Below are 20,939 nucleotides of genomic sequence, written 5' to 3'. Positions count from 1 at the left end.
GGACCGCCCTCCGGGAGCTGCCTGTCTTTTACAGGGAACTCATCAGGGTCTGGAACAAAGTCTCCACCAAGCGCAGCTCTCCACCGGCTGGAGTGGCGGCCGTCCTGCAGGAGCCGCTGCTCGGGAATCCGTACCTCCACGGCCGAGGCTTTATGTGGCGGTCGGAAGAGAGGGCTGTGGCTGGTGAGGTGACCAGGGTCAGGGACCTGCTCGATGGCGGAGGAGCGGGCTGGATGGCGCCAGTCACGCTGGCGCGGCGCCTAAATTCTGCCAACGTCCGCCGCGCGGCCGATGCCATCGAGTCGCTAAAAACAGCTCTGGGCCCTGACTCCGTTAGGTGTATCGAGGAGGCTCAAGCACATGGGGAGATCCCGTCCGAACTGACCCCCGTCCGGACGGAATTCCTCATCGGCGCCAAACCCCGGAACCTCCCTCGGGGGCCGGCGCCTCACAACTTGAGCCGCCTCCGGGAAATCCCCTCCGTGCCTTTCAGTTCCGCGCGGAGGGGTTTCCTGTACGGGCTGCTCCTGCACACCCTCAACTTTGCCATCCTCGCCGGCCGTCCGGACACGCCATGGCGTACCATCTTGCCGTCCGGAGGAGGCGGGGGTCCCCGATGGAGGGCACTCTACGCAGGGGTCCTCCCACTATTCATCGGGGACTTGGCCTGGAGGGTGGTGCACGGAGCAGTGCCGTGCAACAAATTTTTAAGCCGGTTCACGGACTCCCAGGCCGCCTGCAATTTCTGCGGTCTGGAGGAGTCCGTGTTCCATGTTTTTATTGAATGCACGAGGTTGCAGCCCCTGTTCCACTATTTGAAGGGGCTGCTCCTGAAATTCTGGCTGCACTTCAGTCCCACTCTCCTGATCTTTGGGCACCCTGTGCGGAGGGGAGCGGGTAGGTCCGAAGGCCTCCTCGTAGGACTGCTCCTGGGCACGGCCAAGGGTGCCATCAGCCGGTCCAGGCAGCGGGCGGTCGAGGGGGTCGTTCAACCTGACTGCCTGCCTCTCTTCCGCTCTTACATCCGGTCCAGGGTGTCCTTGGAGTTGGAGCACGCGGTGTCCACCGGTACGCTCGCGGCCTTCCGCGAGAGGTGGGCACCGGAGGGACTGGAGTGCATCATCACGCCCGGCAACCAAATTTTAATTTGATTTTACGTTTTAAAGTTTAATTTGTTTTAATTGCCGGTGCTTTTAGTGTCCCCCTTCCCTTTTATAGGGGGCACTGGGGAAAATTGTGATTTTAGTGCCAAAAAAAAAAAAAAAAAAAAAAAAAAAAAAAAAAAAGGGGGGAAAAAAAGGGCCTTGAAAATGTCTGGAGTGTCACCCAGGTCGGGTGGCACCGTTTATTGTTTTTATGTTTTCACAGGTGAACTCAAAAGAGTTTCATGCCCAAGGAACCAATCGTGGAGCAGTGGAGGCGTGTCCTGCTCAGTTGGAGCTGTGAGCTGTGAGAGAAGGAGCTATCAACTTGAGCTCCTGCCTGGAGAGCCCTGAGACCAGCCCAGGAACAGAAGGAAGGAAGGGGCTTCACCTTCAACTTCTATCCAGAGGGAGAGGAGGAGAAAGCAGAAAACTTTCAACATCTTTTTCACCATTCTGCAAAGAGTTGGAGAGAGGGGGAAAAGACCAACAACATCCAGTGTGGAAGGAGGGAGACTCTACATTCTACAGGTGGGTGTGGGTGCATTTCCCCAAACAGACTTTGTTGTATCGGTGGGGGGAGGAAAGAAGACCACTGAGGGCCGGAACATCGCGGGGGGTGTGTGTGTGTGTGGAAGTGTGCGTGGGGGCCGTGCTTACAACTAGGCCCCCCCCCACAATTGGAACCCCCCCCACCCCCCACATTTGCCTAGCCTGGGATAGCTGGAGCTACCAGGCTGAAGATTGTTGTTTTTCTCAATCACCCAATTAAAGATCGTTAGGAGTGCCTGGTGGCTCCAGCTACCCCAGGTGAAGACATCTTCTCCCCCCACCTGAAGACCACCCCAAAGACTTTTGTGTTTTGCCATCTGGGGAGTGCACCCACCCACAGCTGCGAGGGGAGACCTGCCCTCGCAGTCCCCCCCCCCCCCTTCCCACCCCCCTCTCTCTTTCTCTGCTACTCTGTTTCTCCCCTCTCTCTCTGAGGCCTCTTCCTTCCAAATTTACAAAAAAAAAACAAACCAATTAAGACAACTGAGCAGAGGGAGCAAGGCCTCTCCCCAATTGCCAACTAGGGGAGAGGTACCTCGTTAAGAGCTCCTCTGCTTCAGTCTTTTAGATAAGAGGCCTAATTAAGACCATTAAGGCCTGTGACTTTGGGGTGGGTGTAGCCCTTAAAGGGACCCCGTGATGGCGACCCCATCCACGCCGGTGGCAGGGCCAGCAAGGACGTATGCGCAGGTGGCAACCGCTTCCACGGCCCCTCCTGCGCCACCCGCTGCCCTGCCACCATTTAGATTAATTACTAGAAAACACGGGGTCAAGAGCTACACTCACCCCACAATGACCATCGAGGAGTGCGTGCGGGCGATGGCTGGGGTAGTCGGCCCCTCGGCCATTGTCGCAGCCTCCAAGATGTCTGGGAAGGCCGTGTTCTTCCTGGGGTCGGAGCGGGCGGTGTCCCTGGCCCTCGAAAGGGGGCTCACGGTGGGCGGGACGTTCCTGCCGGTGGACCCTCTCGAGGCCACCGCGCAGAGGGTCATCGTGTCAAACGTCCCGCCCTTTGTTTCCGCTGAGCTCCTCCTCCCTCACCTACACCAACTGGGGGAGGTAAGGTCGGGGATCAACCCCATACCGCTCGGCCTCAGGGAGAACAGCCTGCGCCACGTGTTCTCCTTCCGCCGCCAGCTCTTTGTCCGGCTGGCGCGGGAGGACATGACAGAAGGGCACTTTAATGTGGTGCACGAGGGGACTGCCTACCGCGTCTTCTGGACGTCGGACGGCGTGCGGTGCCATGCCTGCAGGGAGGTGGGGCACGTTCGTAAGAACTGCCCCGCCTCCAAGGCCGCCAAACCACCGAAGGCGGCCATAGCTGGCGCCGCCGCCACCCCTCCCCCTAGTTGCGTCCGCGTGCCGGGAGCCATGGGTGCGCGGGCATCGTCGGAGGCCTTTGTTTTCAGGGCCTCCGGCGGGGGGGAGGGAGAGCGTCCGAGCGGAAAGAAGGCGCGGAAGAAGGAGAAACATCTAGAGGCGGGTCCCCTCGGTGCGCCGGAAAGTTTGACCACCGCGCTCAGCCCAACCCAGTCACCGGCGAGCGCGGGGTGCCCCGAGCCCGTGCCCGGGCCCTTGAATAACACCACAGAGGGGCCCAGGCGCGGGCAAGAAAAGGAAAAGGGGGGGGCGGAGCGGGAGGCCTCGGCAGACATGGAGGTCTCCCTGACTCCGCGCGCCCCCAGGAACAAAAAGAGGCACCGCCCCAATGAGGCGGAGGGGGAACAACATCCCTCCGCGGAGGAGGCGGTGCCCGCCGCGTGTCCCGCGTCCCCCACCAGCGCCCCCAAATTGCGCTGCAGGCGCGAGGAGTCTTTCCCCGGGGAGGGTGAGGCAGTCGAGGCTGCCCAGCTGCTGCCTCCTGGGGAGGGCGTGGAAGATCTGCCTGTCGTGGGGGGCGTGGGGCCAGCGGAGGAATGCGTAGCCGCCGGGTCGAGCGTCCCGGGGACTGAGGCGGGCGGGGCCGAAAAGGCCGAACCTGAGCCCGCCCAGCTATTATCCAACTTCCCCCGGGAGTCGCTCGACCCGGCAGAAATACAAACAAATAATTATGACACTGTAGATGCTGGGCCGGGGGGTGGCAGCGGGGAGGGGGAGGAACACCCACCCTCGCCCCTTACTTTGGAGCTGGAGCACTTGGAGGGCCTGGGGATTTCCTATGGCCGGGTCTCTCCTTGTTCTCCGGTTCCTGGGGCGGAGGGGGAACCCCTTCCGCTGTCATTTCCCGACCCAGCACCATTTTTAAAAGAGCCCAGTGGGGACTCCTCTGCCGACGATCCTGGGGGTGGGATCGGGGCAGTGCCAGGGCCGGTTGGAGCGGCCGGTTCATTTGCCGTACCTTGTGCGGTCGATGGGCCGGCTGCTGGCGGCCACCTCCCGGAGGAGGACGGGGACTCGGTGGGGGACGCGGGAGAAGAACTAGAGACCACCGCCAGGGAGGCGGTGGATCTGCTCGCGGCCGCCGCTGAGGCCCTCCTCATTCCTGCAAAGGAACTCCGGGACTTTTTGGCCCAGAGCCGGGGTCGCCGCGACCAAGCCCGACTGGCCCTGGAAAAATGGTCCGAGCCGGAGCTGATCAAGGGGTCCGTCCGCGCCGCCGTTAAAACCTTGGCCGCGGGCGGGCCCTTGACAAAGGAGCAGCACCTTGAGCTGCGCGAGCTCGAGGGACTCCTCGCTGGGCTGCGGAGGGAGCGGAGTTCAACAAAAGACTCCGCTCCCTCCCCCACAATAGGTTAAGGTAGAGGTTGCACTATGCTTTTGCCATGAAGATAACCATAGCCAGCCTCAACATCAACGGCGGCAGAGGGGCACGCCGTAGATTTGACAATTTTTCGCTCCTGCGGGAGGGGAAATATGCGGTGTGCTTCCTGCAAGAAACCCACACCGTTCCGGGAGACGAAGCCACGTGGCTCCTGGAATGGCAAGGAGAGGTCCGCATGAGCCACCTCACCGCCATTTCTAGTGGGGTGGCCATCTTGCTGGGCCCGCATTTTCAGCCGGAGATCTTGGGGGTCGAGGAGCCCGTGCCAGGCCGCTTGCTGCACGTAACGGTTCGCCTGGGGGACGTGCCGCTCCATCTCGTGAACGTGTACGCCCCTCATCCCGGCCCGCAGCAGACGCGCTTCTTTGAAGAGGTGTCCGCTCTTCTTGGCTCCGTCGACGTCGGCGACTGCATTGTCCTCGGGGGGGATTTTAACTGCACCCTCGAGGCGAGGGACCGCTCCGGTGCCCCGCAGTGCATGACGGCGATGGAGAAGTTGAGGGACCTGGTCGGGTCCTTCGACTTGGTGGACGTCTGGCGAAATCTCCACCCCGACTCCAGCGCCTTTACTTGGGTGAGGCCTGGAGTTGGATGGTCTAGAGTCGACCGCCTTTACGTGTCTCGGGCGTACGTTTCCTGCGTCCCGGCGGCCTCCATGCGGCCGGTGCCGTGTTCGGACCACCACCTGGTGTGGGCGGAGCTCGCTTCGCTCCGCGCGAGGACGGGGTCCGCGTACTGGCACTTTAACAACCGGCTGCTGGAGGACGTGCGGTTCCAGGACTCGTTCCGTCGATTCTGGTCCGACTGGAGAAGGAAGCAGGGGGGCTTCCCCTCCTTGAGGCTATGGTGGGACGTGGGCAAGGCTCACGTCCGCGTCTTCTGTCAAGAGTACGCGAGGGGGTCGACCAAGAGGCGGGCGGCCAGAGTCGGGCGCCTAGAAAAAGAGGTGCTCGACCTGGAAGCCCGTCTCGGTCAAGTCGTCCAGGACCCGGCCCTGCGGACGGTGTACGAAGCGAAGAAGGCCGCGCTGAAGGACCTGCAGCTCATCGGGTCCCGAGGCGCGTACGTGAGGTCGCGGATCCGGTTCCTGCGGGATCTGGACCGCGGCTCCCCCTTCTTCTACTCGCTGGAAAAAAGGCAGAGTGTCCGTAAGCAGCTCTTGACGCTGCTGGCCGACGACGGCTCTCTCGTCTCGGATCCGGAGGGCGTCAACAACAGGGTCCGTGAATATTACGGGGCTCTGTTCTCTCCGGATCCGTCCAGCGAGGAAGCGCGTAGAGTTTTGTGGGAGGACCTGCCGAAGGTCGGCCCGGAGGGCGCCGAAAATCTGGAAGCTCCGCTAAGCCTGGCGGAGCTGACCGGTGCCCTCGCCCGGCTCTCGAGGGGAAAATCCCCGGGGCTGGACGGGCTGACCGTGGAGTTCCACAGGGCGTTCTGGGACGTCCTGGGGAGCGACTACGCGCGGGTCCTGGGGGAAAGTCTGGCGACCGGGGAGATGCCCCTCTCTTGGCGCAGGGCAGTCATCGTCCTGCTGCCTAAGAAGGGCGATCTCCGCCTCCTTAAGAACTGGCGCCCGGTCTCCCTCCTCAGCACGGACTACAAAATCTTCGCCAGGGCGATGTCTGCTCGCCTTGGTGCCGTGCTGGACCACATGATCCACCCCGACCAGTCATACACGGTCCCGGGCCGGACAATCCACGATAACATCCATCTGGTCCGGGACCTCATCCATTGTTCCCAGGAGGCTGGTCTGTCGGTCGCCTTCCTATCCCTCGACCAAGAGAAGGCGTTCGACAGGGTGGATCACGACTATCTGCTCGGAACTCTGCGCGCTTTCGGGTTCGGGACGCATTTCGTCGCCCGGATCCGACTTTTGTACGCCGCCGCGGAGTGTCTGATTAAGGTTAACGGGTCCTTGACGGCGCCCCTTCGCTTTAGGAGAGGGGTGCGCCAGGGATGCCCCATGTCCGGCCAGTTATACGCCGTTTGCGTGGAGCCTTTCCTGCGCCTCTTGCGGACGAGGTTGACGGGACTGGCTCTGCAAGGGCCGGGCGTGGAGGTCGTCCTCTCGGCTTACGCCGATGACGTGCTCCTCGCGATAGAGGATCCCGCTGACCTGCGGAGGATGCGTGAGTGCCAGGAGATTTACTCGGCCGCGTCCTCCGCCAGGATCAACTGGGAGAAATGTTCCGGACTCCTGGTGGGTCAGTGGCGGGTGGACTCCCTGCCGGAGGAGCTCAGGCCTTTTGCCTGGAGCACGACCCATCTCCTCTATCTGGGAGTCTACCTTAGCCCCGACGAGGGAGCCTGGCCGGCGAACTGGCAGGAGCTGGAGGCCAAGGTCGCCGCTCGCCTAGGGCGCTGGACAGGACTGCTCCGAGTGCTGTCCTACAGGGGTCGAGCGCTAGTCATAAACCAGCTGGTGGCCGCAATGCTGTGGTACCGGCTGGTCACTTTGACCCCTCCCCCTGCGTTTGTCGCCAAGATACAGAAGAAGCTGGTGGACTTCTTCTGGAACAACAGGAAGCACTGGGTCTCTGCCGCGGTCTTGAGTCTCCCGCTTGAGGAGGGCGGTCAGTCGTTGGTGTGCGTCAGCGCCCAGCTCGCGACTTTCCGTCTTCAGACCCTGCAGAGATACCTTTACGTCGAGCCCCCTCCTAGGTGGTGCGCTCTGGCGAGGTATTTCTTCCGCCAGCAGCTCGACCTCAATTATGACACGCAGCTCCTGTTTGTGAACTTGGGGGGTGCCAGGACCGCCCTCCGGGAGCTGCCTGTCTTTTACAGGGAACTCATCAGGGTCTGGAACAAAGTCTCCACCAAGCGCAGCTCTCCGCCGGCTGGAGTGGCGGCCGTCCTGCAGGAACCGCTGCTCGGGAATCCGTACCTCCACGGCCGAGGCTTTATGTGGCGGTCGGAAGAGAGGGCTGTGGCTGGTGAGGTGACCAGGGTCAGGGACCTGCTCGATGGCGGAGGAGCGGGCTGGATGGCGCCAGACACGCTGGCGCGGCGCCTAAATTCTGCCAACGTCCGCCACGCGGCCGATGCCATCGAGTCGCTAAAAACAGCTCTGGGCCCTGACTCCGTTAGGTGTATCGAGGAGGCTCAAGCACGTGGGGAAATCCCGTCCGAACTGACCCCCGTCCGGACGGAATTCCTCATCGGCGCCAAACCCCGGAACCTCCCTCGGGGGCCGGCGCCTCACAACTTGAGCCGCCTCGGGGAAATCCCCTCCGTGCCCTTCAGTTCCGCGCGGAGGGGTTTCCTGTACGGGCTGCTCCTGCACACCCTCAACTTTGCCATCCTCGCCGGCCGTCCGGACACGCCATGGCGTACCATCTTGCCGTCCGGAGGAGGCGGGGGTCCCCGATGGAGGGCACTCTACGCAGGGGTCCTCCCACTATTCATCGGGGACTTGGCCTGGAGGGTGGTGCACGGAGCAGTGCCGTGCAACAAATTTTTAAGCCGGTTCACGGACTCCCAGGCCGCCTGCAATTTCTGCGGTCTGGAGGAGTCCGTGTTCCATGTTTTTATGGAGTGCACAAGGTTGCAGCCCCTGTTCCATTATTTGAAGGGGCTGCTCCTGAAATTCTGGCTGCACTTCAGTCCCACTCTCCTGATCTTTGGGCACCCTGTGCGGAGGGGAGCGGGTAGGTCCGAAGGCCTCCTCGTAGGACTGCTCCTGGGCACGGCCAAGGGTGCCATCAGCCGGTCCAGGCAGCGGGCGGTCGAGGGGGTCGTTCAACCTGACTGCCTGCCTCTCTTCCGCTCTTACATTCGGTCCAGGGTGTCCTTGGAGATGGAGCACGCGGTGTCCACCGGTACGCTCGCGGCCTTCCGCGAGAGGTGGGCACCGGAGGGACTGGAGTGCATCATCACGCCCGGCAACCAAATTTTAATTTGATTTTACGTTTTAAAGTTAATTTGTTTTAATTGCCGGTGCTTTTAGTGTCCCCTTCCCTTTTATAGGGGGCACTGGGGAAAAATTGTGATTTTAGTGCCCAAAAAAAAACCAAAAAAAAAAACAAAAAAAAACAAAAAACACAAAAAAAAACACAAAAAAGGGGGAAAAAAAAAAAAGGGCCTTGTAAATGTCTGGAGTGTCACCCAGGTCGGGTGGCACCGTTTAATGTTTTATGTTTTCACAGATAAACTCAAAAGAGTTTCATGCCCAAGGAACCAATCGTGGAGCAGTGGAGGCGTGTCCTGCTCAGTTGGAGCTGTGAGCTGTGAGAGAAGGAGCTATCAACTTAAGCTCCTGCCTGGAGAGCCCTGAGACCAGCCCAGGAACAGAAGGAAGGAAGGGGCTTCACCTTCAACTTCTATCCAGAGGGAGAGGAGGAGAAAGCAGAAAACTTTCAACATCTTTTTCACCATTCTGCAAAGAGTTGGAGAGAGGGGGAAAAGACCAACAACATCCAGTGTGGAAGGAGGGAGACTCTACATTCTACAGGTGGGTGTGGGTGCATTTCCCCAAACAGACTTTGTTGTATCGGTGGGGGGAGGAAAGAAGACCACTGAGGGCCGGAACATCGCGGGGGGTGTGTGTGTGTGTGGAAGTGTGCGTGGGGGCCGTGCTTACAACTAGGCCCCCCCCCACAATTGGAACCCCCCCCACCCCCCACATTTGCCTAGCCTGGGATAGCTGGAGCTACCAGGCTGAAGATTGTTGTTTTTCTCAATCACCCAATTAAAGATCGTTAGGAGTGCCTGGTGGCTCCAGCTACCCCAGGTGAAGACATCTTCTCCCCCCACCTGAAGACCACCCCAAAGACTTTTGTGTTTTGCCATCTGGGGAGTGCACCCACCCACAGCTGCGAGGGGAGACCTGCCCTCGCAGTCCCCCCCCCCCCTTCCCACCCCCCTCTCTCTTTCTCTGCTACTCTGTTTCTCCCCTCTCTCTCTGAGGCCTCTTCCTTCCAAATTTACAAAAAAAAAACAAACCAATTAAGACAACTGAGCAGAGGGAGCAAGGCCTCTCCCCAATTGCCAACTAGGGGAGAGGTACCTCGTTAAGAGCTCCTCTGCTTCAGTCTTTTAGATAAGAGGCCTAATTAAGACCATTAAGGCCTGTGACTTTGGGGTGGGTGTAGCCCTTAAAGGGACCCCGTGATGGCGACCCCATCCACGCCGGTGGCAGGGCCAGCAAGGACGTATGCGCAGGTGGCAACCGCTTCCACGGCCCCTCCTGCGCCACCCGCTGCCCTGCCACCATTTAGATTAATTACTAGAAAACACGGGGTCAAGAGCTACACTCACCCCACAATGACCATCGAGGAGTGCGTGCGGGCGATGGCTGGGGTAGTCGGCCCCTCGGCCATTGTCGCAGCCTCCAAGATGTCTGGGAAGGCCGTGTTCTTCCTGGGGTCGGAGCGGGCGGTGTCCCTGGCCCTTGAAAAGGGGCTCACGGTGGGCGGGACGTTCCTGCCGGTGGACCCTCTCGAGGCCACCGCGCAGAGGGTCATCGTGTCAAACGTCCCGTCCTTTGTTTCCGCTGAGCTCCTCCTCCCTCACCTACACCAACTGGGGGAGGTAAGGTCGGGGATCAACCCCATACCGCTCGGCCTCAGGGAGAACAGCCTGCGCCACGTGTTCTCCTTCCGCCGCCAGCTCTTTGTCCGGCTGGCGCGGGAGGACGTGACAGAAGGGCACTTTAATGTGGTGCACGAGGGGACTGCCTACCGCGTCTTCTGGACGTCGGACGGCGTGCGGTGCCATGCCTGCAGGGAGGTGGGGCACGTTCGCAAAAACTGCCCCGCCTCCAAGGCCGCCAAACCACCGAAGGCGGCCATAGCTGGCGCCGCCGCCACCCCTCCCCCTAGTTGCGTCCGCGTGCCGGGAGCCATGGGTGCGCGGGCATCGTCGGAGGCCTTTGTTTTCAGGGCCTCCGGCGGGGGGGAGGGAGAGCGTCCGAGCGGAAAGAAGGCGCGGAAGAAGGAGAAACATCTAGAGGCGGGTCCCCTCGGTGCGCCGGAAAGTCTGACCACCGCGCTCAGCCCAACCCAGTCACCGGCGAGCGCGGGGTGCCCCGAGCCCGTGCCCGGGCCCTTGAATAACACCACAGAGGGGCCCAGGCGCGGGCAAGAAAAGGAAAAGGGGGGGGCGGAGCGGGAGGCCTCGGCAGACATGGAGGTCTCCCTGACTCCGCGCGCCCCCAGGAACAAAAAGAGGCACCGCCCCAATGAGGCGGAGGGGGAACAACATCCCTCCGCGGAGGAGGCGGTGCCCGCCGCGTGTCCCGCGTCCCCCACCAGCGCCCCCAAATTGCGCTGCAGGCGCGAGGAGTCTTTCCCCGGGGAGGGTGAGGCAGTCGAGGCTGCCCAGCCGCTGCCTCCTGGGGAGGGCGTGGGGCCAGTGGAAGAATGCGTAGCCGCCGGGTCGAGCGTCCCGGGGACCGAGGCGGGCGGGGCCGAAAAGGCCGAACCTGAGCCCGCCCAGCTATTATCCAACTTCCCCCGGGAGTCGCTCGACCCGGCAGAAATACAAACAAATAATTATGACACTGTAGATGCTGGGCCGGGGGGTGGCAGCGGGGAGGGGGAGGAACACCCACCCTCGCCTCTTACTTTGGAGCTGGAGCACTTGGGGAGCCTGGGGATCTCCTATGGCCGGGTCTCTCCTTGTTCCCCGGTTCCTGGGGCGGAGGGGGAACCCCTTCCGCTGTCATTTCCCGACCCAGCACCAATTTTAAAAGAGCCCAGTGGGGACTCCTCTGCCGACGATCCTGGGGGTGGGATCGGGGCAGAGCCAGGGCCGGTTGGAGCGGCCGGTTCATTTGCCGTACCTTGTGCGGTCGATGGGCCGGCTGCTGGCGGCCACCTCCCGGAGGAGGACGGGGACTCGGTGGGGGACGCGGGAGAAGAACTAGAGACCACCGCCAGGGAGGCGGTGGATCTGCTCGCGGCCGCCGCTGAGGCCCTCCTCATTCCTGCAAAGGAACTCCGGGACTTTTTGGCCCAGAGCCGGGGTCGCCGCGACCAAGCCCGACTGGCCCTGGAAAAATGGTCCGAGCCGGAGCTGATCAAGGGGTCCGTCCGTGCCGCCGTTAAAACCTTGGCCGCGGGCGGGCCCTTGACAAAGGAGCAGCACCTTGAGCTGCGCGAGCTCGAGGGACTCCTCGCTGGGCTGCGGAGGGAGCGGAGTTCAACAAAAGACTCCGCTCCCTCCCCCACAATAGGTTAAGGTAGAGGTTGCACTATGCTTTTGCCATGAAGATAACCATAGCCAGCCTCAACATCAACGGCGGCAGAGGGGCACGCCGTAGATTTGACAATTTTTCGCTCCTGCGGGAGGGGAAATATGCGGTGTGCTTCCTGCAAGAAACCCACACCGTTCCGGGAGACGAAGCCACGTGGCTCCTGGAATGGCAAGGAGAGGTCCGCATGAGCCACCTCACCGCCATTTCTAGTGGGGTGGCCATCTTGCTGGGCCCGCATTTTCAGCCGGAGATCTTGGGGGTCGAGGAGCCCGTGCCAGGCCGCTTGCTGCACGTAACGGTTCGCCTGGGGGACGTGCCGCTCCATCTCGTGAACGTGTACGCCCCTCATCCCGGCCCGCAGTAAACGCGCTTCTTTGAAGAGGTGTCCGCTCTTCTTGGCTCCGTCGACGTCGGCGACTGCATTGTCCTCGGGGGGGATTTTAACTGCACCCTTGAGGCGAGGGACCGCTCCGGTGCCCCGCAGTGCATGACGGCGATGGAGAAGTTGAGGGACCTGGTCGGGTCCTTCGACTTGGTGGACGTCTGGCGAAATCTCCACCCCGACTCCAGCGCCTTTACTTGGGTGAGGCCTGGAGTAGGATGGTCTAGAGTCGACCGCCTTTACGTGTCTCGGGCGTACGTTTCCTGCGTCCCGGCGGCCTCCATGCGGCCGGTGCCGTGTTCGGACCACCACCTGGTGTGGGCGGAGCTCGCTTCGCTCCGCGCGAGGACGGGGTCCGCGTACTGGCACTTTAACAACCGGCTGCTGGAGGACGTGCGGTTCCAGGACTCGTTCCGTCGATTCTGGTCCGACTGGAGAAGGAAGCAGGGGGGCTTCCCCTCCTTGAGGCTATGGTGGGACGTGGGCAAGGCTCACGTCCGCGTCTTCTGTCAAGAGTACGCGAGGGGGTCGACCAAGAGGCGGGCGGCCAGAGTCGGGCGCCTAGAAAAAGAGGTGCTCGACCTGGAAGCCCGTCTCGGTCAAGTCGTCCAGGACCCGGCCCTGCGGACGGTGTACGAAGCGAAGAAGGCCGCGCTGAAGGACCTGCAGCTCGTCGGGTCCCGAGGCGCGTTCGTGAGGTCGCGGATCCGGTTCCTGCGGGATCTGGACCGCGGCTCCCCCTTCTTCTACTCGCTGGAAAAAAGGCAGAGTGTCCGTAAGCAGCTCTTGACGCTGCTGGCCGACGACGGCTCTCTCGTCTCGGATCCGGAGGGCGTCAACAACAGGGTCCGTGAATATTACGGGGCTCTGTTCTCTCCGGATCCGTCCAGCGAGGAAGCGCGTAGAGTTTTGTGGGAGGACCTGCCGAAGGTCGGCCCGGAGGGCGCCGAAAATCTGGAAGCTCCGCTAAGCCTGGCGGAGCTGACCGGTGCCCTCGCCCGGCTCTCGAGGGGAAAATCCCCGGGGCTGGACGGGCTGACCGTGGAGTTCCACAGGGCGTTCTGGGACGTCCTGGGGAGCGACTACGCGCGGGTCCTGGGGGAAAGTCTGGCGACCGGGGAGATGCCCCTCTCTTGGCGCAGGGCAGTCATCGTCCTGCTGCCTAAGAAGGGCGATCTCCGCCTCCTTAAGAACTGGCGCCCGGTCTCCCTCCTCAGCACGGACTACAAAATCTTCGCCAGGGCGATGTCTGCTCGCCTTGGTGCCGTGCTGGACCACATGATCCACCCCGACCAGTCATACACGGTCCCGGGCCGGACGATCCACGACAACATCCATCTGGTCCGGGACCTCATCCATTGCTCCCAGGAGGCTGGTCTGTCGGTCGCCTTCCTATCCCTCGACCAAGAGAAGGCGTTCGACAGGGTGGATCACGACTATCTGCTCGGAACTCTGCGCGCTTTCGGGTTCGGGACGCATTTCGTCGCCCGGATCCGACTTTTGTACGCCGCCGCGGAGTGTCTGATTAAGGTTAACGGGTCCTTGACGGCGCCCCTTCGCTTTAGGAGAGGGGTGCGCCAGGGATGCCCCATGTCCGGCCAGTTATACGCCGTTTGCGTGGAGCCTTTCCTGCGCCTCTTGCGGACGAGGTTGACGGGACTGGCTCTGCAAGGGCCGGGCGTGGAGGTCGTCCTCTCGGCTTACGCCGATGACGTGCTCCTCGCGGTAGAGGATCCCGCTGACCTGCGGAGGATGCGTGAGTGCCAGGAGATTTACTCGGCCGCGTCCTCCGCCAGGATCAACTGGGAGAAATGTTCCGGACTCCTGGTGGGTCAGTGGCGGGTGGACTCCCTGCCGGAGGAGCTCAGGCCTTTTGCCTGGAGCACGACCCATCTCCTCTATCTGGGAGTCTACCTTAGCCCCGACGAGGGAGCCTGGCCGGCGAACTGGCAGGAGCTGGAGGCCAAGGTCGCCGCTCGCCTAGGGCGCTGGACAGGACTGCTCCGAGTGCTGTCCTACAGGGGTCGAGCGCTAGTTATAAACCAGCTGGTGGCCGCAATGCTGTGGTACCGGCTGGTCACTTTGACCCCTCCCCCTGCGTTTGTCGCCAAGATACAGAAGAAGCTGGTGGACTTCTTCTGGAACAACAGGAAGCACTGGGTCTCTGCCGCGGTCTTGAGTCTCCCGCTTGAGGAGGGCGGTCAGTCGTTGGTGTGCGTCAGCGCCCAGCTCGCGACTTTCCGTCTTCAGACCCTGCAGAGATACCTTTACGTCGAGCCCCCTCCTAGGTGGTGTGCTCTGGCGAGGTATTTCTTCCGCCAGCAGCTCGACCTCAATTATGACACGCAGCTCCTGTTTGTGAACTTGGGGGGTGCCAGGACCGCCCTCCGGGAGCTGCCTGTCTTTTACAGGGAACTCATCAGGGTCTGGAACAAAGTCTCCACCAAGCGCAGCTCTCCACCGGCTGGAGTGGCGGCCGTCCTGCAGGAGCCGCTGCTCGGGAATCCGTACCTCCACGGCCGAGGCTTTATGTGGCGGTCGGAAGAGAGGGCTGTGGCTGGTGAGGTGACCAGGGTCAGGGACCTGCTCGATGGCGGAGGAGCGGGCTGGATGGCGCCAGTCACGCTGGCGCGGCGCCTAAATTCTGCCAACGTCCGCCGCGCGGCCGATGCCATCGAGTCGCTAAAAACAGCTCTGGGCCCTGACTCCGTTAGGTGTATCGAGGAGGCTCAAGCACGTGGGGAGATCCCGTCCGAACTGACCCCCGTCCGGACGGAATTCCTCATCGGCGCCAAACCCCGGAACCTCCCTCGGGGGCCGGCGCCTCACAACTTGAGCCGCCTCGGGGAAATCCCCTCCGTGCCTTTCAGTTCCGCGCGGAGGGGTTTCCTGTACGGGCTGCTCCTGCACACCCTCAACTTTGCCATCCTCGCCGGCCGTCCGGACACGCCATGGCGTACCATCTTGCCGTCCGGAGGAGGCGGGGGTCCCCGATGGAGGGCCCTCTACGCAGGGGTCCTCCCACTATTCATCGGGGACTTGGCCTGGAGGGTGGTGCACGGAGCAGTGCCGTGCAATAAATTTTTAAGCCGGTTCACGGACTCCCAGGCCGCCTGCAATTTCTGCGGTCTGGAGGAGTCCGTGTTCCATGTTTTTATTGAATGCACGAGGTTGCAGCCCCTGTTCCACTATTTGAAGGGGCTGCTCCTGAAATTCTGGCTGCACTTCAGTCCCACTCTCCTGATCTTTGGGCACCCTGTGCGGAGGGGAGCGGGTAGGTCCGAAGGCCTCCTCGTAGGACTGCTCCTGGGCACGGCCAAGGGTGCCATCAGCCGGTCCAGGCAGCGGGCGGTCGAGGGGGTCGTTCAACCTGACTGCCTGCCTCTCTTCCGCTCTTACATCCGGTCCAGGGTGTCCTTGGAGATGGAGCACGCGGTGTCCACCGGTACGCTCGCGGCCTTCCGCGAGAGGTGGGCACCGGAGGGACTGGAGTGCATCATCACGCCCGGCAACCAAATTTTAATTTGATTTTACGTTTTAAAGTTTAATTTGTTTTAATTGCCGGTGCTTTTAGTGTCCCCCTTCCCTTTTATAGGGGGCACTGGGGAAAATTGTGATTTTAGTGCCCAAAAAAAAAACCAAAAAAAAAAAAAAAAACACAAAAAAAAAACCAAAAAAAAAAAAAGGGGGGAAAAAAAGGGCCTTGAAAATGTCTGGAGTGTCACCCAGGTCGGGTGGCACCGTTTATTGTTTTTATGTTTTCACAGGTGAACTCAAAAGAGTTTCATGCCCAAGGAACCAATCGTGGAGCAGTGGAGGCGTGTCCTGCTCAGTTGGAGCTGTGAGCTGTGAGAGAAGGAGCTATCAACTTGAGCTCCTGCCTGGAGAGCCCTGAGACCAGCCCAGGAAAAGAAGGAAGGAAGGGGCTTCACCACCAACTTTCACCCAGAGGGAGAGGAGGAGAACAGAAAACTTTAAACAACTTTTACCATTCTGCAAAGAGTTGGAGAGAGGGGGAAAAACCAACAACATCCAGTGTGGAAGGAGGGAGACTCTACACTTTCTACAGGTGGGTGTGGGTGCATTTCCCAAAAAGACTTTGTTGTATCGGTGGGGGGAGGAAAGAAGACCACTAAGGGCCGGAACATCGCGGGGGGTGTGTGTGTGTGTGGAAGTGTGCGTGGGGGTCGTGCTTACAACTAGGCCCCCCCCACAATTGGAACCCCCCCCACCCCCCACATTTGCCTAGCCTGGGATAGCTGGAGCTACCAGGCTGAAGTTTCTTAAATCACCAATTAACATCGTTAGGAGTGTGTGCCTGGTGGCTCTAGCTACCCCAGGTGAAGACGTCTTCTCCCCCCACCTGAAGACCAACCCAAAGACTGTGCTTGTGTGTTTTGCCATCTGGGGAGTGCACCCACCCACAGCTGCGAGGGGAGACCTGCCCTCGCAGCCCCCCCCTCCCTTCCCACCCCCCTCTCTCTTTCTCCGTTACTCTCTGTTTCTCCCCTCTCTCTCTGAGAGCCCTTTCTTCCTAATTTTTTAAAAAAAACAATTAAGACAACTGAGCAGAGGGAGCAAGGCCTCTTCCCAATTGCCAACGAGGGGAGAGGTGCCTCGTTAAGGGCTCCTCTGCTCAGTCAAACCAAACGAGGCCAATCAAGACCATTAAAGCCTGTGACTTTGGGGTGGGTGTAGCCCTTAAAGGGATCCCGTGATGGCGACCCCATCCACGCCGGTGGCAGGGCCAGCGAAGACATATGCGCAGGTGGCAATCGCTTCCACGGCACCTCCTGCGCCACCCGCTGCCCTGCCACCTTTCAGACTTATAACCAGGAAACACGGGGTCAAGAGCTACACTCACCCCACAATGAGCATTGAGGAGTGCGTGCGGGCGATGGCTGGGGTAGTCGGCCCCTCGGCCATTGTCGCGGCCTCCAAGATGTCTGGGAAGGCTGTTTTCTTCCTGGGGTCGGAGCGGGCGGTGTCCCTGGCCCTTGAAAAGGGGCTCACGGTGGGCGGGACGTTCCTGCCAGTGGACCCTCTCGAGGCCACCGCGCAGAGGGTCGTCATATCGAACGTCCCGCCCTTTGTTCCCGCTGAGCTCCTCCTCCCTCACCTACAACAACTGGGGGAGGTAAGGTCAGGGATCAACCCCATACCGCTCGGCCTCAGGGAGAACAGCCTGCGCCACGTGTTCTCCTTCCGCCGCCAGCTCTTTGTCCGGCTGGCGCGGGAGGAGACGACGGAGGGATCATTTAATGTGGTGCACGAGGGGACTGCCTACCGCATCTTCTGGACGTCGGACGGCGTGCGGTGCCATGCCTGCAGGGAGGTGGGGCATGTTCGTAAGAACTGCCCCGCCTCCAAGGCCGCCAAACCACCGAAGGCGGCCAAGGCTGGCGCCGCCGCCACCCCTCCCCCTAGCTGCGTCCGCGTGCCGGGAGCCATGGGTGCGCGGGCATCGTCGGAGGCCTTTGTTTTCAGGGACTCCGGCGGTGGGGAGGGAGAGCGTCCGACCGGAAGGAAGGCGCGGAAGAAGACAAAACATCCAGAGGCGGGTCCCCTCGGTGCGCCAGACAATTTGACCACCGCGCTCAGCCCAACCCAGTCACCGGCGAGCGCGGGGTGCCCCGAGCCCGTGCCCGGGCCCTTGAATAACACCACAGAGGGGCCCAGGCGCGGGCAAGCAAAGGAAAAGGGGTGGGCGGAGCGGGAGGCCTCGGCAGACATGGGGGTCTCCCTGCCTCCGCGCGCCCCCAGGAACAAAAGGAGGCGCGGCTCCGATGAGGCGGAGGGGGAACAACATCCCTCCGCGGAGGAGTCGGTGCCCGCCGCGTGTCCCGCGTCCCCCACCAGCGCTCCCAAATTGCGCTGCAGGCGCGAAGAGTCTGTCCCCGGGGAGGGTGAGGCAGTCGAGGCTGCCCAGCCGCTGCCTCCTGGGGATGGCATGGAAGATCTGCCTGTCGTGGGGGGCGTGGGGACCGCGGAGGAATGCGTAGCCGCCGGGTCGGGCATCCTGGGGACTGAGGCGGGCGAGGCCGAAAAGGCCGAACCTGAGCCCGCCCAGCTATTATCCAACTTCCCCCGGGAGCCGCTCGACCCGGCAGAAATACAAACTATTAAGAAATTTAATGACACTGTAGATGCTGGGCCGAGGGGTGGCAGCGGGGAGGGGGAGGAACACCCACCCTCGCCCCTTACTTTGGAGCTGGGGCACTTGGGGAGCTTGGGGATTTCCTATGGCCGGTTCTCTCCTTGTTCCCCAGTTCCTGGGGCGGAGGGGGAACCCCTTCCGCTGTCATTTCCCGACCCAGCACCATTTTTAAAAGAGCCCAGTGGGGACTCCTCTGCCGACGATCCTGAGGGTGGGATCGGGGCAGAGCCAGGGCCGGTTGGAGCGGCCGGTTCATTTGCCGTACCTTGTGCGGTCGATGGGCCGGCTGCTGGCGGCCACCTCCCGGAGGAGGACGGGGACTCGGTGGGGGACGCGGGAGAAGAACTAGAGACCACCGCCAGCGAGGCGGTGGATCTGCTCGCGGCCGCCGCCGAGACCATCCTCATTCCTGCAAAGGAACTCCGGGACTTTTTGGCCCAGAGCCGGGGTCGCTGCGACCAAGCCCGACTGGCCCTGGAAAAATGGTTCGAGCCAGAGCTGATCAAGGGGTCCGTCCGCGCCGCCGTCAAAACCTTGGCCGCGGGCGGGCCCTTGACAAAGGCGCAACACCTTGAGCTGCGCGAGCTCGAGGGACTCCTCGCTGGGCTGCGGAGGGAGCGGAGTTCAACAAAAGACTCCGCTCCCTCCCCCACAATAGGTTAAGGTAGAGGTTGCACTATGCTTTTGCCATGAAGATAACCATAGCCAGCCTCAACATCAACGGCGGCAGAGGGGCACGCCGTAGATTTGACAATTTTTCGCTCCTGCGGGAGGGGAAATATGCGGTGTGCTTCCTGCAAGAAACCCACACCGTTCCGGGAGACGAAGCCACGTGGCTCCTGGAATGGCAAGAAGAGGTCCGCATGAGCCACCTCACCGCCATTTCTAGTGGGGTGGCCATCTTGCTGGGCCCGCATTTTCAGCCGGAGATCTTGGGGGTCAAGGAGCCCGTGCCAGGCCGCTTGCTGCACGTAACGGTTCGCCTGGGGGACGTGCCGCTCCATCTCGTGAACGTGTACGCCCCTCAGCCTGGCCCGCAGCAGACGCGCTTCTTTGAAGAGGTGTCCGCTCTTCTTGGCTCCGTCGACGTCGGCGACTGCATTGTCCTCGGGGGGATTTTAACTGCACCCTCGAGGCGGGGGACCGCTCTGGTGCCCCGCAGTGCATGACGGCGATGGAGAAGTTGAGGGACCTGGTCGGGTCCTTCAACTTGGTGGACGTCTGGCGAAATCTCCACCCCGACTCCAGCGCCTTTACTTGGGTGAGGCCTGGAGTTGGATGGTCTAGAGTCGACCGCCTTTACGTGTCTCGGGCGTACGTTTCCTGCGTCCCGGCGGCCTCCATGCGGCCGGTGCCGTGTTCGGACCACCACCTGGTGTGGGCGGAGCTCGCTTCGCTCCGCGCGAGGACGGGGTCCGCGTACTGGCACTTTAACAACCGGCTGCTGGAGGACGTGCGGTTCCAGGACTCGTTCCGTCGATTCTGGTCCGACTGGAGAAGGAAGCAGGGGGGCTTCCCCTCCTTGAGGCTATGGTGGGACGTGGGCAAGGCTCACGTCCGCGTCTTCTGTCAAGAGTACGCGAGGGGGTCGACCAAGAGGCGGGCGGCCAGAGTCGGGCGCCTAGAAAAAGAGGTGCTCGACCTGGAAGCCCGTCTCGGTCAAGTCGTCCAGGACCCGGCCCTGCGGACGGTGTACGAAGCGAAGAAGGCCGCGCTGAAGGACCTGCAGCTCGTCGGGTCCCGAGGCGCGTTCGTGAGGTCGCGGATCCGGTTCCTGCGGGATCTGGACCGCGGCTCCCCCTTCTTCTACTCGCTGGAAAAAAGGCAGAGTGTCCGTAAGCAGCTCTTGACGCTGCTGGCCGACGACGGCTCTCTCGTCTCGGATCCGGAGGGCGTCAACAACAGGGTCCGTGAATATTACCGGGCTCTGTTCTCTCCGGATCCGTCCAGCGAGGAAGCGCGTAGAGTTTTGTGGGAGGACCTGCCGAAGGTCAGCCCGGAGGGCACCGAAAATCTGGAAGCTCCGCTAAGCCTGGCGGAGCTGACCGGTGCCCTCGCCCGGCTCTCGAGGGGAAAATCCCCGGGGCTGGACGGGCTGACCGTGGAGTTCCACAGGGCGTTCTGGGATGTCCTGGGGGGCGACTACGCGCGGGTCCTGGGGGAAAGTCTGGCGACCGGGGAGATGCCCCTCTCGTGGCGCAGGGCAGTCATCGTCCTGCTGCCTAAGAAGGGCGATCTCCGCCTCCTTAAGAACTGGCGCCCGGTCTCCCTCCTCAGCACGGACTACAAAATCTTCGCCAGGGCGATGTCTGCTCGCCTTGGTGCCGTGCTGGACCACATGATCCACCCCGACCAGTCCTACACGGTCCCGGGCCGGACAATCCACGATAACATTCATCTGGTCCGGGACCTCATCCATTATTCCCAGGAGGCTGGTCTGTCGGTCGCCTTCCTATCCCTCGACCAAGAGAAGGCGTTCGACAGGGTGGATCACGACTATCTGCTCGGAACTCTGCGCGCTTTCGGGTTCGGGACGCATTTCGTCGCCCGGATCCGACTTTTGTACGCCGCCGCGGAGTGTCTGATTAAGGTTAATGGGTCCTTGACGGCGCCCCTTCGCTTTAGGAGAGGGGTGCGCCAGGGATGCCCCATGTCCGGCCAGTTATACGCCGTTTGCGTGGAGCCTTTCCTGCGCCTCTTGCGGACGAGGTTGACGGGACTGGCTCTGCAAGGGCCGGGCGTGGAGGTCG

This window comes from Pristiophorus japonicus, chromosome 1 (genome assembly GCF_044704955.1).
Source record: "Pristiophorus japonicus isolate sPriJap1 chromosome 1, sPriJap1.hap1, whole genome shotgun sequence".
NCBI lineage: Eukaryota > Metazoa > Chordata > Chondrichthyes > Pristiophoridae > Pristiophorus > Pristiophorus japonicus.
Note: the sequence above shows the minus strand (reverse complement) of the source record.